Below are 11,126 nucleotides of genomic sequence, written 5' to 3'. Positions count from 1 at the left end.
AATTCCACAAAAAAGCAGAACTAGTAACTTCTATTATATCCTCCTGGAAAGTTAATCATTAAACTTCATCTAAATTTAATTCATTTTCCAGGCATGCTAATAAACATTTTGCATTTCCCTTTTATCTCCCAGTAGCTATCTTCTAGCAAGCCAGACCAGAGCTAAGGCGCATCTCTGGCGTATAGTCAGTGCTTAATAGGAAGGTTGGTTGATTGATTGATTGATTGATACGCTTCAAGAATGGTAGAATAGTTGGCAGAGATTCCTCTCCTTCACCCCAGGCAGCTCTGCCCAAAGGACCCCAAACCCCCAAACATCTCAAGCTCCCACAGCGTCCTCCAAGCCATCGCGGGGTTGGTGCTTCTTGTTCACCCAAGATCAAGAAAGGACAGAAAGGCAGCCCACGTCCCAGGGTCAGGCTTGCCCAGGCAGGACATGGGCGTTAGCTCCCATGTGCTCGGTGCGTGTAGGAGGTGGGGTGGCAGATGGGGCAAGCTGCCTGTCCCCCACACCTCGCCAGAAGGGCCTCGGAACCTTCCTGGCCCGACCTGCAGCCAGGAAGAGAAGACAGTGGCAAAGGGTGGGCCACTTTGAAAGCCCCATTGAGTCATCTTCTCTGAAGACCAGCCCCGCTCTGTTTAGTGGAAATAAAACACATTGCTCAAGTTTTTCCTTTCTAGGTCAGCCCAAGTTCATTGTAACAGGAAGCAGCCTGAAGATCAAGCATGATTTTAAAGCTTCTTCAGGAAGCTGGTTTCATATGGTGGTTTAGATTTAACTACTGAGTGTCTAGCACCATTTGAAATCAGTGTTCTTGGAGGAGAATGGCTACACCTCAAAAGGCAAAGGGAATCCGCCATGGAAAAGCCCCTGTTTGTAAGTAAAAGGACAAGAATGTTTTGAAATGTATCTTACAGTAAAGGAGATTTGATTTCTTAGAACTGCCAGCAATGATATTCTAGAAGTCTGTTTCTCGATACTTTGATTTTTCTCTTATAATTTCATAATCGTGGAAATTTTTTCCAATAATTTCAACTTTGCTTTTCTGTTTAATGTAAAAACTCTCATGTTTTAGTTAAATAGAATCAGAATGTATACTACGTGGGCAAAGTTCTTCTCCTTTTTGTGTGTCTGCCCCATCCTCAAAGGCTTCTGTGACCCCTTAGAGGATGACTGATTTCTTTTGGTGTTCAGAGTCAATATCATTTTCTAGCACCATTTGAAATCGGTTATAATGATTGGGGAATAGCACCATGTAACAGGTTCACGAAGAGAGAATGCAAGGACCATTTTTAATGTCATAAACAATAGGTTTATATAGCAGGAATTCTACAAACCAGAAGGGCAGGATTCACATTGCATAGAGAAGAATCCGTTTCTGAGCCTTGATTTCCTAATCTATAAAATGTTAGAACCAAATGAAGTGATTGTGAAAGTGTTTTGAAAACTGTTGAATGTTCTAGAAATGTAAGATTATTGGTAGTTTTACTGATGAGACGGGTCTACTACTTTGTTTTGAATTTGAATAATTTTTTCTTTGATTGCTCCAAAAGGCCTAGTTGTGTTACTATATGAATGTTATTCACGTCTGCTTCCCAGTTATGCTTCTCTGCTCCCTCCTTCACCTCCAACCAACCAGACCTCACATTCCTATCCTGGCACCTCGGGCTTCTGATTGGTAAGCATTCACTTTATCTTGCCCTACCACAATTCACCCTGGCCATCTTCATGCCATGCTATTACATACATGCCTTCCTCCTTTCCTTCCTCTCCACCCTTTTCTAATTCTTCCTTGAGAATGGCAATTAAATCAACACGAGGCATCCATTCGTGGCAATTCCTTTCCCCATTTGTTCATATATGATGATCAATAAAATATCACCAGAAAAGCCAAAGAAAAGCAGGATATCCTGAATTGTTGTTTACGCTTAAGAATATATTTCACTGTGAAAGATCACAATTATTTACTTAAAATTTTATTTAAAATACATAAGCTAAACAAAATTGAGACACAAAGCCAAGAATCCATGTTAATAAGAAAAATACCAAAACAGGACACTGCACTGGAAGGATTTAAAAGGGATTTCTTAATTAAGCAGTTCTTCTGTATGGCAGAAAGTCTTACTGCCTTTCAAGGGCAAATTTTGCCAGTTCCCATCACATTAATACCAGGAAAGCCAAAAAAGAAAGGAAGAATTTCTAAAGGATTGATGATGGCCAAAACAGATGCCAGATCCTTAAAACCTTTCAGGAGGAGTTAGAGATCATTTCTCCTAGCCAGGATTCATGGCCCCAGGAGAGTCCTGTTGTCTTAATGTCCATCTGTGCACCATGCAGTCTGTTTTCTGGCTCTCATCCTCATCCTCTTCCTATCAGAACTTTGAACTCTTCACCAATGAGATGCTGGGCTCTAACAAGTGAGTATTTGCCTTTTCTTGCCTGGATTTAGGCTGCCATTTTGTCTCTACCCACATCCCAACTCCACTTTATGTGGTGCCTTTCTCCATTAGAATGTGAAAAAGCACAAATTGTTTTACTTACCAGTGCCTGGCATGGAGTAAGAGTTTAATAAATATTTTATCTACTATATCTAGCTGTTAAAAAGCCAATAATAATCTCATGAGTTTTTGAGATGATTCTAGAATTAGAAATTTCCAACGTTAAGCATCAACCCTCACATAAAAGATATTCTGGGCTACCACGAAGTTGCTAATGAGACCATGCTGGTCTAGGGAGCAGGTTGGGAGTAGGCCAGGAGCTGGTATACCTCAGATAGACTATTAACTATTTATTCTTTCTTAAGTACCAAGTTCTAGTGTTCTTTCCTGTACTACCTCTCTATTTCATGATGCCGAGAGAATAATTATTTATTCTTCCTTAAGTACCAAGTTCCAGTGTTCTTCCCTGTACCATCTCTCTATTTCAGGATGCTGAGGGAATAACTGTTTATTCTTCCTTAAATACCAAGTTCCAGTGTTCTTCCCTGTACCATCTCTCTATTTCAGGATGCCGAGGGAATAACTATTTATTCTTCCTTAAGTACCAAGTTCCAGTGTTCTTCCCTGTACCATCTCTCTATTTCAGGATGCCGAGGGAATAACTATTTATTCTTCCTTAAGTACCAAGTTCCAGTGTTCTTCCCTGTACCATCTCTCTATTTCAGGATGCCGAGGGAATAACTATTTATTCTTCCTTAAGTACCAAGTTCCAGTGTTCTTCCCTGTACCATCTCTCTATTTCAGGATGCCGAGGGAATAACTATTTATTCTTCCTTAAGTACCAAGTTCCAGTGTTCTTCCCTGTACCATCTCTCTATTTCAGGATGCTGAGGGAATAACTATTTATTCTTCCTTAAGTACCAAGTTCCAGTGTTCTTCCCTGTACCATCTCTCTATTTCAGGATGCCGAGGGAATAACTATTTATTCTTCCTTAAGTACCAAGTTCCAGTGTTCTTCCCTGTACCATCTCTCTATTTCAGGATGCCGAGGGAATAATTATTTATTCTTCCTTAAGTACCAAGTTCCAGTGTTCTTCCCTGTACCATCTCTCTATTTCAGGATGCCGAGGGAATAATTATTTATTCTTCCTTAAGTACCAAGTTCCAGTGTTCTTCCCTGTACCATCTCTCTATTTCAGGATGCTGAGGGAATAACTGTTTATTCTTCCTTAAGTACCAAGTTCCAGTGTTCTTCCCTGTACCATCTCTCTATTTCAGGATGCTGAGGGAAAGCCCTGGGTCCTCCTTATACCCGACTCTAGGCTCTTTTCTTTGCCAACATCAAGGCTTGGATAGCATGCCCTGGAGCCTTTCTGTGGTGTCAGTCAGTGGCTGCATCTAGACCCAGACCCTAGCCATCTCATTTCACTCCCGGGCCATCTTCTTTCCAGTCGCCATGTTTTTGCATTCTTCTTCATCGCCCATAGCCATCATCAGATCCTCCACCATTGTTTCCTCTTCCCTACAGCTCCATCCACCATCATGTTTTTCCAAAATGTTCCTTGTTGAATGTCCTTCCTCTATATTGTCTCCCCATATTAAAATATAAGTTCCTTGAGGATGGGGACTGTGTTTAATATTTGTACCCCTAATGTTTCACACAGCACTTAAAACAAAGTTGCAGAATGCTTTTTTTCATTAGTTCTCAGTGGAAACTGATGTTAATATTTAGTATAAACCAAAATTAATGAGTAAGATAAATCTGCTACCAAAAGAAATTGATATGGTTCAAAATTAAGTAAGTACTTTACCTTATCAACATTTCATTTATTTAATCATTTATTCATTCATTTTTTTATTTATTTATTTCATTTTTTTATTTAACCCTTACCTTCTGACTTAGAATCAATGCCAAGTATCAGTGCCAAGGCAGAAGACTGGTAAGGGCCAGGCAATGAGGGATAAGTGACTTATCCAGGGTCACACAACTAATCCAACAGAAAAAAGGAATCCCCTCTTTTACATACGGGAAAAATGATCTTTTAGCCTCTGCTTAAAACCTTCCAAGGAGGAACCCACCAGTTTTCTAGGCAGCCCCAAATCACTGCAGGATGGCTCTGATTTATTGGGCAGATTTTCCTGACATCAAGCTTATTTGGCTTTTTTCCAACTTCTACCTATTGTGCCTAATCTAATCCCTTCTCACTTGGCAGCCCTACAAATGGTTGAAGATGTTATGACCCCCCACCTGTCCCCTTCTACTTCTACTTAGTTCTACAAACTAAGCATTCCCAGTTGCTTCAATCAATTCTCATAGGAGAATTTTCGCAGGAAACAAAGTCAAGTTATAGTTCCCTCTCCTAAAACATGGCCTGTGCAACATTTCTAGATAACTCTTAAAAAAAAACCCTTACCTCCCCTCCAATAGCATGTGTTGTTTCCAAGACAGAAAATCACTAAGACTAGGCAGTGAGGATTAAGTGCAGGGTCACACAGCTAGCAAGTGAATGAGTTCAGATTTGAACACAGGACCCCTCTCTCTAGACCTGGCTCTCTTATCTACTGGGCCACCTGGCTGTCCAGATGATCCTTTTGAAGGTGGGTCATTAGGGGGCATCCTCTTGCCTGGCCATCTCAGTGACCAATTCTGTCTCCATCAGACTCCTTCTTGTAGCAGAACATCAGAGCTATTGTGTATGAATCAAAAACTTATTATTATATCTTAGGACTTCAATTAAAATGTCACTGGGCAGCAGCTAATGAAAATTTTTGTAAAGTTTGAAAATGATGAATTTTAGCAAGAAACATCAATATTTTTAAAATTGAAATAATTAAGCTTTCAATTTTTTTCTATAAATTTCAAATTAATTTTTTTTGTTATATTAAAATACCCAAGTAGCCCTCTCTTTCCCTTCCCTCCACCTACTGGAAAAGATCAAATGACAAAAAGTTCTATGTATATATAAAACAATATCTTATTTCTGTATATCAGCTCTTGCTCTAGAGGTAGACATACTTGAATCATTCTTCAGTGTTTCTGTTGCTATATATAACATTCTCTTAGTTCTTTCATTTCATCTTCACAATTTCAGGTAGGTCTTTTCATGGTTTTTTTTTTTTCCAAAATTACAAGTTACTAAAATTTAAAACTCTTATGAAGGCATTTGGGATAGCCAGCATTTGCTCTTCTCTAATCTTATGGTTTATCTTTCATTCCCATGATCTTTCAGATATTATTAATAGTAGCTTAGCAGTCATAGCCACCAGTTCCTTCAGCACCCAAGCTTATAATTCATCTTCACTAGGTGATTTGATTGGAAGGGCAGTTAGGTGCTCTCCTTTCCTTATTTATCTTGGATTAAGTTGTTGTTTGTTGTCATTGAGTCATTTTTCAATGTGTAGCTATTATATGTTGATCCTGAGGAAAGCAGAATATTGTTATAAGCTTTGGAAGTCTGGATAAGATGAAACTGGAGTTTTAAATACTATTTATATCTTGCCACTAGAAAGAAAAATTAAGTTGAAGTTTCTTTAGAACATTGAACATTCTGGCTTAGATCATTTTGTTTTTCAGTCAGTTCAAATCTGACCTCAGACACTTCCCTGTTGTGTGACCCTGGGCAAGTCACTTAACCCCCATTGCCTAGCCCTTACTGCTCTCTGCATTAAAAATAAATCAGTCTCAGACACTTCCCTGTTGTATGACCCTGGACAAGTCACTTGACCCCCATTGCCTAGTCCTTACTGCTCTCTGCATTAAAAATAAATTAGTCTCAGACCCTTCCCTGTTGTGTGACCCTGGACAAGTCACTTGACCCCCATTGCTTAGCCCTTACCACTCTTCTGCCTTGAGCCAATACACAGTATTGATTCCAAGACGGAAGATAAGGGTTTAAAAAAAAAAAGATTAAAATTCTTAGACCTCAGCTCTTTCATCTCCTTTCTTGAACATCTTAAAATCTCTGCCTTCTCCAGCCCTCCTCTCATTTCCTTAGTTAAAATTGATCTTTCATCCGAAGCATCCATCATCTTTTATACACTCTAAGACCTTATTCTATTGATCATCCACTTTCACTCTCAACTTCCAAAGATTCCCCTTTATGGGCATCCATACCCCAAGCTTATAATGGGAAAGAGGTATTTTATCCCTCAATTTTAGACACTTATATTGACTGCGTAACAAAAGAAACCCAGTCTAGAGACATTTCCAATTCATCAAACATTTATGTAGTGTGTATAGTGTGCAAATCCCTACACTGGGACTACGAAGACAAAATCAAAGTCTTCACCCGTAAGACCACATGGACACAGAGAGGAAACAGAGAATAAGGAAGATTAATTTCACGTCTTCCTGTAGGAATCAATCCCCTGAGTTTGGCTTGGAAGGAGAGCTAGGAGTCCTTGAGTTAGAGATGAGCAGGGGCACTTGGGAGACTGAATATCCTGTTCAGGGGGGACAATCCTGGTAGCCTTCTTGGAAGAAAATGGAAAATGCAGGAAATGAAGTCACATGAAATAATAAAGAAAAGACCTTCAAATGTATAAACGGATTTTAATGCCCAGTCTGAGGACTTGGTATTTTATTGTAAAGGCAAGTGATTAGAGTGGCACTGAAGTAATTGTCCTGCTTTGTGGACTTGGCCTAAAATAGTCCTTTCCTCAGCCAAGAGAGAGCAAGGGCTTACTGTGGGTTCATGTCAGCGCTACCTTTTAGCCAAATGCCTTGACTTTTATGGGTTCTTAGCTATAGAGTTGCTTGGGATTAGGATCCTTTTGATGTGCAGAGCCCCTGAGAACTTCACATGAGTTGTCATTAGCTCCTTTCACTGTTTCTTTTCCTTTGGCATCCTGCCTTTCTAGTTATTGACTGCAGGAGTTTTTATCATCAGAGTTGAGCCTATGCGAAGGGAGATCACACTTGATTCTGGGTAGCACGTGAAGTACCGCTGCATTCCCAGAAATGATGATGTGAATGTTTAAAATGTTCCCGAAGTGATTCTTTGATGTCAGTGCTCGAGAGAGCTTTTTAAAATGGAAACATCGGAGGGGAGAATGGCTCCTCCAGTTCCTCATCTATCAAATTTGAGCCAACTTATTCCAGCTCTAATTCCTGCGATCCTGTGACTTGCTGAGCATTTCTACCTCTTTAAGGTTAAAGTCATTCCTAAAAATTGTAGAATCTCAAAGAAAAGTTCTGTTTTGTTATGAACTTGAGATTTGGTTGGTAGTTTTGATTTTTTTAATCATGGGTAGTTTTTTGATTTGGGGTCATTTGTTGCTTTTGTTTTATTTATTATTTTTACGTTGAACTTCGATCTGGAGACGTCTTTGAGCTTGCCCGTTCACCCACCCCACTTCCCATACCCTGAGCGCCGAAGAACAAACTTTTCTCAAACTTTTCAGGAGATACTTAGCTTGGTGCAGGCCTATATAACCCAGGTGGCCTCTGTGCAAAGTGGCCACCCATACCCAGTGTTTGAAAACAATAGAAACTGCCTTAGAAGGAAGTAAGCAAGTTGGTTGAAGTATGTTGGTATGTAGGTGTGGTGGGGAAGCCTTGGGACCAAGTTGTGCAGACTTGTTCTCTTGGGATAAGCACTTCCCCAAGCCAAAGAAGAGGTGAGGGGCCAAGGACGTCATTGTTGTTCCTGAAACCCAGTAGGGGTCTGTGGGTGGGCAGGGACTTCAGTTGTGCCTCCATGGACAGAGATGCTAGGCCAAGGAGAAGAAGGTAGTGGTGGCACTATCCACCAGGCAACAGTTCATACTTTTTCTCAAACAACAACCACAAAAAAATTATTTTTAAAAACTGGCCCCACACCAGCCCCATACCAATAAAGAACATGTTAGAGGTGCCACCCACTATGGGTTGGGCAGAGGATAAGACAAGCCTGGCATCCAGGATTGTGCCAGAGGTTTGATGAGGCATGAGGTGGCAGGACAAAAGTGATAGAATGTGCCAGCTGAATGCCAGCCTTCTTAGTTGTCAGAACTGGTCTCTGAAAAAAAGCATAGCCCTTGGATGTGTTTTCCTGTAAGTCTTTAAAAAAAAATTCTTTTACTTTTTTGTAAGCCGCTGCTGCTTGCTTCTGGCTTCCTGTGGCTAAGACCAGAGGGGCAAGAGTAGCCCAGTATGGACCAAAAAGTGTAGGAACAGAAGAATTTATGAATGAACAGAACTTCAATTAAGAAAGGCATTATCAGCAGCAACAGCAACATTTCTCTAGTACTTACTTTAAGATCTACAACACTTAATATCTTTTGATCTCATGGATCCTACTCTTGACTAAATCCTTTGAATAATAGTGTTGTTCTACAATCCGTACTTAAATCATTACATGACACCAGAGAAAAAACTAGTTTTGGAGACAGCCTTTACTCCATCACTGGCCCCCTGTGTGATCCTAGTAAAGTCACCAGACTTATTTTTCTCATCTGAAAAATAAAAATCCATATCAATACCTCTTAGAAGCATTGGGAGAATGATAGTTGTGCTAGTGTGATTATATGACTATGAAGGAATGCTAAAGTTCCCTAGAAAGAGACTGAAAACAGAAATATATACACCTGTGTGTGAGAGAGAGAGAGGGAGAGGGAGGGAGAGGGAAGAAAATAGGGAGAGGGAGAGAGGGGGGAACAGAGAGAGAAAGGGATAGAAAGAGGAACAGAGAGAAAGAGGGAGAGAGAGGAAGAGGGGGAGTGGGAGTAAAACAGAGAGGGAGACAGAGAAAGAGAGAGAGAGACTACTTTCATATTTGAAAAAGATCCTGCTCCCAAAAGTATAATTCTCATCCATATTCCTAGATGTGTTCCTTAAGTATTCAATAAGTCCCGAGTATTTTAAATGATGATCATAGCCCGTCACATTGGAGTAGTATCCCAAAGGACTGAAACAAGTTGCAATCTAAATTCTTAGTCATGTTCTGGAGTGTGGCTGTTAAAATAAACTAGCTTGCAGCCTTGCCTTTTATGACCTAGAATGGTTTGGCATGCAGGATCCTATCATGTCTTGGCCCAACCAGCTATAGTATAACCTTAATGGTGAAATGTTGTTGATCTGTAAAACTGCCAAAGTACAGATCTATAGGAGCCGCCATGTGGATAAAATGTGTCTCTGTTCTCTAATTTCAATTGGAATTTGTGTCTCCTACAGAACTGCCCTCTGCTCTCTCTCAGGAGCAGGTCAAACCAATAAACCAATTCTTGCCTTCCTCCTACTACCAGTTTCCCCTCAACCACCACTCCTACTACCTTGTGCAGTAGTTTCTTGTGACCTGACTTTGAGAACCATCCCCAGCACCCCCTGAGTAACATCTGTGAGTCTCCAAAGCTGAAGTCTGGGAAAAGGGTATCCTCTGTGCCCTGGAATCAAGTGGCAAGAGATCTCTCCTCCCCGAGAAGATAGCAATTCTCTGTGGGTCAGTCACTCCCTTGGGCTATGCTCCTAAGCACTCCTTTCCCCAAAGTTTATTCATCCAAGAAAACTAAAGCCAGCTACTCTTTTTCCTCTAGTTTGCTACAAATGAGCCCCTCAAAAATGTTCCCTTCATATGCAGTGTCTTCACCTCATTGGTCCACAGTGAGTGGGACTTGAATCTTGAGCTACCTTCCTGGATAAGGACTCTTGGGAGAAATATAAAAAACCTCATGTTTAAGTCGTGTCCTGCTGGCTCCCCACTGGATTGAGTAACAGAAATCAAGATTTTGGGGGATTAACCAGTGATAAATAGGTGTGGTTCTTAGCCTGGAGTAGCTGGAGAGGAATATATAAAGTTTGAAAGCCCAGAGGCCAACATTAACCTAAAAATCCTCAGTTAGGAAAATTGAAAGGATGCAGTAACAGTGCAAAGTTCAAAGCTAGAAATTCTGATCAAAGAAATACTAGCTTCAGGTGGGGTAGGCAGATATTTAGAGTCTATGCATAATCAGAAGCTAATGCTTTCCATAGAGAGTAGAATTGAGAAAACAACATAAAGAACAGAGACTAGTACTTCGAGTATCACAGTCCAAGACTCATTTGATGATCCCAAGATACTAACCATATCAGACAAATCAATTGGTTCACATTTATTAATAGCCTACTGTGTGCCAAGAACTCATCTAGGCATTGGGGATAGTAGACTCCCCAAGACAAAAACGAAGCAAGGAGGTTACATTCTATTGGAGGAAACTCTTCATTAATGTGTTATTCAGCTCAGTCATATATGATTCTTTGTGACCTCGTATGAGCTTTTCTTGGCAAAGATACTGGAATGATTTGCCATTTGCTTCTCCATATATATATATATATATATATATATATATATATATATATATATATATATATAATTTTTGTATATATGTGTATATGCAAAAAATTATACAGAGTAATTATGGAGAGAGGCACCAGCACCTGGGAGAGTAGGGAAGACTTCATGTAGAAAGCAACAATCAAGCTCTGCTGGGAGCCATCAAAGACCATGCTGTTTGACACAGTCACATGTGGAAACCAGGGACTGCAAAGCAGCCCCCAGAAAGGATGGAAACACCCACTGTAACCTCCCTAAGTGACTTTCCTTATTAACATCCTCTTATTATTATAATTGCTATGATTACTATTCTTAATTAGCCCCAGGAAAAATAGATGAGAACAACATGCTTACAATATTAATACAGATGTCCTACTCTGTCCCCCCAGAATATTACCAG

General features: G+C 40.2%; 2 non-coding genes across 2 annotated transcripts; both read left to right on the top strand.

Annotated features, from left to right (window-relative positions):
• The first annotated feature begins 736 nt into the window (after window positions 1-736).
• Window positions 737-822, top strand: MIR29B-1 (microRNA mir-29b-1). Its single transcript, NR_032227.1, has one exon. It is a non-coding gene; the product is annotated as a microRNA mir-29b-1 (primary transcript).
• Window positions 823-1,169: 347 nt separating this feature from the next.
• MIR29A-1 (microRNA mir-29a-1) lies at window positions 1,170-1,233 on the top strand. The gene has a single exon (NR_032228.1). It is a non-coding gene; the product is annotated as a microRNA mir-29a-1 (primary transcript).
• Window positions 1,234-11,126: the final 9,893 nt, after the last annotated feature.

This window comes from Monodelphis domestica, chromosome 5, assembly GCF_027887165.1.
Source record: "Monodelphis domestica isolate mMonDom1 chromosome 5, mMonDom1.pri, whole genome shotgun sequence".
Classification (NCBI taxonomy): domain Eukaryota; kingdom Metazoa; phylum Chordata; class Mammalia; order Didelphimorphia; family Didelphidae; genus Monodelphis; species Monodelphis domestica.
The sequence above is the reverse complement of the archived record's forward strand: the minus strand, read 5'-3'. Positions and strand labels throughout refer to the sequence as shown.